We start from the raw sequence: 4,972 nt of genomic DNA on the forward strand, positions 1-4,972 counted from the left end.
AAAAAATTTCGTGCCATGTGGGCGCGATTCGAGAAAAGCAAGACGGTTTGATAACAATGCGACAGAGGGTCTTTATTTTTATTTCTCTCTCCGAGAATCGCCTCAAAGAGAAAAAAAAATAAAAAAAAAAAATTAATTCGAATAGAATCGAGAACCTTATATTCTATCTCGATCGAGAAACGTTTTATGCATCTCGCCAAAGTGCCTTTTAAACTTCGTTCGTCGTATCATGTTCGAGCTAAGACTCACGCAAGACACCCGTAACGATCTCCGGTTTTTAACGCCCGTCCTCTTTGTATAATATATATATATATATATACACGTGTTATGTATAATATATCTCCCGTAGCCGTTTCTCTCTTCTCGACGATTCCAGCGGTTCCTTGTTTTCGCCTGTTATTGCTGGCACAGAGATCGAACACGCGACATGTATATAACATATCGGTTTCTTTGCTCTGTACCAACGACGAAAACGCACGGGAACTCACGCAAGTGGAAAAGCGAGCGCGAGACGTACACAACGGGGTGAATTTATTACTCGGGGACTGGACGACCGGCGATACGTTAGGATGCGCGGTCCAGCGATAGACGACGAAGAGACATGGGATGACCAACGATCTCTTTTTCTCTAAAACTCGGAGCGCCGAATCGCCTTAAAGCAAAAAAAAATCACACGCGCGTACGTCGTACGTACGGCGCGTGTATACCTCGTCTCTAATCAAGTTTCGTTAGTCTTTCTCGAGCCTCGCCAAAGAGGATCGTTCTCTTCCTCTGCGCGATCTCTCCGTGCCAATGTCAGAGATTATTCTCTCTTTCGCACGACGACGAAAACGACTATTTTCGACGATCCGAACAACTTTGTAACGGACTCACATGCACATCTTAAAATCGGGTACAGAAACGTTGCGCAACACCGTGAGCTTTTCTCTTCTTCGTCACCCTTAAATATAGCCGATCGTAGACGCACGCTAGATCGTAACACACACTTTTCGTTGATTTCCGACGAACGTGGCTTTGGGCCAGGCGCGCGGGCAGAGAGATACGCGACCGACGGGGAAAAATTCGTCCCGATACATGTACGCGTACTCTCCGATCTCCGCGCAACGCTGGGGATCATCTCCCTAAGTCATCAGCGTTCGAAGAAATCTCGTGTGTCCGTTCCCGGATCTACGGCTTTCTCTGGGTTCACGAAGAACAGAAAAAAGCACAGAGGATGAAAAACGCAACGACGACCCATCGATGCGACGGTCCTCGTTGTCTTCTCGTCAGTCGTCTCGCGCCTGCAGAATACATCTCTGCCGCACGAACAGACGGAGTGGGTATTCGATCCCTGGGGCTGTACGAGTAAAAACATCTTGATGAAAAGACGGTTGTGTTTCTTTAAGGCACACAGTTTTTCGTTACGCCACCAAGTTTAGGTTTAGGTTTTAATATCTTGGTTCTCTTTTCTCTCCTCTCTCGACTGACTTTGTTCAAAAATATTTTTGCTTTCTCTCAGTCTCGCCAAAAATTCATTTAAGACGACGTCGGGGGCGCGGTCATTCGTGCTTATCGAAGACTAACAAAACGTAGCAGAGGCTGATACAAAAAGAAAAAAAAAATCGGCCACGAAGAAAACTCGCTCTGTGTATCTCGATAACCGCGTCGACGACGACGGTTCTCTCCGCGCTCTTTTAATTCGTATCCTTCTTCTTGCGCTTCGTCCGACTCAGAAACGTTCGTAAAACACGAACGACGGCGGGTTGTCAAGCCAAGAAGGGACAGAGAAGAGACGGAGGTAGTTTTGCGAGTCTCCCGTGAACGCGATAGATTTTTCATATATATTTGTATCGAGAGCATGCGTACGCCGGTCTCCACACGATCCAGCGACGAACGCCGACGAACGTCCAACAATCGCTCGTACGTCGCGTACGAGCCCTCGACCGCTCTTTAATTCGTATTCTTTTGCTTGGCGCTCGTCCTCCGACTCGGAAACGTTCGTTTAAAGATAAAACGAACGACGGCGGGCTGTCGACGAGGCAAGAAAGAACAGAGAGAGACGGACCGAGAGCAACGATACGCAACGCAAGCAGTCTTAGGTTTACGTGAGCAACCCTCAGCCAGGCGTGGTCCAGGAATTGTATCCGTGGACCGCAATGTGCGTTCGAAATGTCGATGTTCATGTGTCCTGCAGTTCACACGTTGACGCGCAATTAGCTGCGTTCTTCATCGACCCACGAGCCAAGTGATCCACCGTTCAGGGTAATCGTTTATGCATGGATTTTTGTTTGTGTACTCAGGTTTTTGTACTCTTATTCTCGGTTCGAAAGAAGCCGATATCCGACAAACGTCCGACCAACGGGAATCGAACGCGCGGAAGTCGCCATATGATTGACGACACGAAAATACGTTCGAAAACGAAATCGGACGGACTGCGCGACGACACACGCAGCCCGCCGACCGGGCGTAAAGTGCATTATAATATATAACAACCAACGAGATCGAAGCTCCGTTCGTCAGGAAACGACGGGGATATAACACCCGATTCTGAATCCTCTGTACAGCACACGATCTCGCGAAGAAAGCGCACGGTGGCTAGCCCATGATATATATATATGTTCGTTCCTCTCGTCCAGTTATTCGAAGCAAACAGCCGATATGCATCTCCATCGTTCGGGTAAAAAAAAATCGATGGGACGCGCACGGTCGTAGTCTTCCTCGCGCGGTCGTTTCTTCCCGATAGCCAGAAGCAGAGTTTGAAAAACTCTAGCGACGGAACGAGGCATTAGACTCTCGACAACGAGGATAGAGAGACGGCCGGCGATCCCCTCTGAATCGACTTCGGTGGTTCAGGTAAAAATAAAAAAAATCGATGGGACGCGCACGGTCGTCGTTCCTCTTCCTCGCGCGCGGTCTATTCTTCCCGATAGCCAGAAGCAGAGTTTGAAAAACTCTAGCGACGGAACGAGGCATTAGACTCGCGACAACGAGGATAGAGAGACGGCCGGCGGTCCCCTCTGAATCCACTTTGGTCGCTCAGGTAAAAATAAAAAAAAATTCGAAAGGGACGCGCACGGTCGTCCTTCCTCTTCCTCGCGCGGTCTTTTCTTCCCGATAGCCAGAAGCAGAGTTTGAAAAACTCTAGCGACGGAACGAGGCATTAGACTCTCGACAACGAGGATAGAGAGACGGCCGGCGGTCCCCTCCGAACGGATGGCGACAACGACGACTAAAGCGCGAAAAATCGCGACGAAAAGGAACGCATCTCCGTTCAGGTGTATGTGTGTGCGTGCGTTTAAAAAAAATTCGATGGGACTCGCAGCCATCGGCCTCGCGCGGTCGTTTCTTCCCGATATCCAGAAGCAGAGTTTGAAAAACTCTAGCGACGGAACGAGGCATATGACTCACGACAACGAGGATATGGACAGGCGGTCCCCTCTGAACGGGTCGACGAGACGATGGTAAAAGAGACGAACCGGACGAAACTTCCGTCGATCAGGTAAAAATAAAAAAAAATTCGATGGGACGCGCACGGTCGTCGTCGTCGTCTTCCTCGCGCGGTCGTTTCTTCCCGATAGCCAGAAGCAGAGTTTGAAAAACTCTAGCGACGGAACGAGGCATATGACTCACGACAACGAGGATAGAGAGACGGCCGGCGGTCCCCTCTGAATCGACTTCGGTGGTTCAGGTAAAAATAAAAAAAATCGATGGGACGCGCACGGTCGTCCTTCCTCTTCCTCGCGCGCGCGGTCTATTCTTCCCGATAGCCAGAAGCAGAGTTTGAAAAACTCTAGCGACGGAACGAGGCATTAGACTCGCGAGGATAGAGAGACGGCCGGCGGTCCCCTCCGAACCAACTTCGTCTAGTTAAGAATCGTTACTCTTTACCATCACTCGCACTGGTATATATCTTTTCGGGCCAACATCCACGCAATGCGTTTTCGTTCTAGGTTACCCGATCCACGAGTACGAACGTACAACGTGGTTTCGTTTTGTCGAACATCGTATATCGTTCGCCGTTGAAACGAACGACAACGAAACGACATAGGAAGAACGAACGCCCTTTGGGTAGGAAGCACGTTTCGAGGAACGACGAGAGTTTGGAGAGACGCGCGAGATAGCTGGAGACGCGCAGATATAGGTATCCATGGATCTTCGAAGAGAACCTTCGAAGATATATAATTCGGTATCCTTTTTTTCTGCGGCTCGCTATTCGCGTTCTTTCGCTCTCGTCGACGACTCGTTATAGACGCTTCGTTCGATCCCAAAGAGCAGTCTTCCTTATGTCCCGTTGCTAGGAGGTGAGGCCTACGCAACGCAACTACGAAATATAGAAGAGGTGTGAGCAGTGATCTCTCCGACACGAGGCACTTTAGAGATTTTAGTTTATATATTATATTGTTCGTTCGTTGGATTTCCACGATGCAAATACGAAATACGAGATCGTGACGGCGGGTCTTTCTGTGTACGACCTCACGCAGGCGCCTCGATCGCATTTCTCATTACACGTGGTTTCCACTGTAACTTTTAGTTTTTTCGATATGTGTTCAGCTCAAGTTCCCTCACATATCGTTATTATTATTATTATTATTAATAGTAGCGGTTTCGTGTTATAGGATTCGGAGACGGCGGGTCTTTCTGTGTACGACCTCACGCAAGCGCCTCGAGAATCTTTTTAAGTTTTTCGTTTGTTATAATATTATTCGGAGACGGCGGGTCTTTCTGTGTACGACCTCACGCAGGCGCCTCGAGAATATTTTTAAGTTTTTCGTTTGTTATAATATTATTCGGAGACGGCGGGTCTTTCTGTGTACGACCTCACGCAGGCGCCTCGAATTATTCGTGTAAAAGTATATCTCTTCATCCCGATGATCGAGAGAGAGTGCCACACTCTTCGTATAGTTTCGTAACTGGAGCGTCTCTCACCTCCTTATTGTAAAAAATTTGGCTTTTGTCAAAGTATATAGCTTGTTAATACGTCGTATATACTTTG

At 48.4% G+C, this 4,972-nt stretch overlaps 1 non-coding gene across 1 annotated transcript; it reads right to left on the reverse strand.

Annotated features, from left to right (window-relative positions):
• Window positions 1-2,089: 2,089 nt before the first annotated feature.
• LOC139997039 (5.8S ribosomal RNA) lies at window positions 2,090-2,244 on the reverse strand. Its single transcript, XR_011802519.1, has one exon. It is a non-coding gene; the product is annotated as a 5.8S ribosomal RNA (ribosomal RNA).
• Between the last annotated feature and the right edge of the window lie 2,728 nt (window positions 2,245-4,972).

This window comes from Bombus fervidus, unplaced genomic scaffold (genome assembly GCF_041682495.2).
Source record: "Bombus fervidus isolate BK054 unplaced genomic scaffold, iyBomFerv1 scaffold0028, whole genome shotgun sequence".
NCBI lineage: Eukaryota > Metazoa > Arthropoda > Insecta > Hymenoptera > Apidae > Bombus > Bombus fervidus.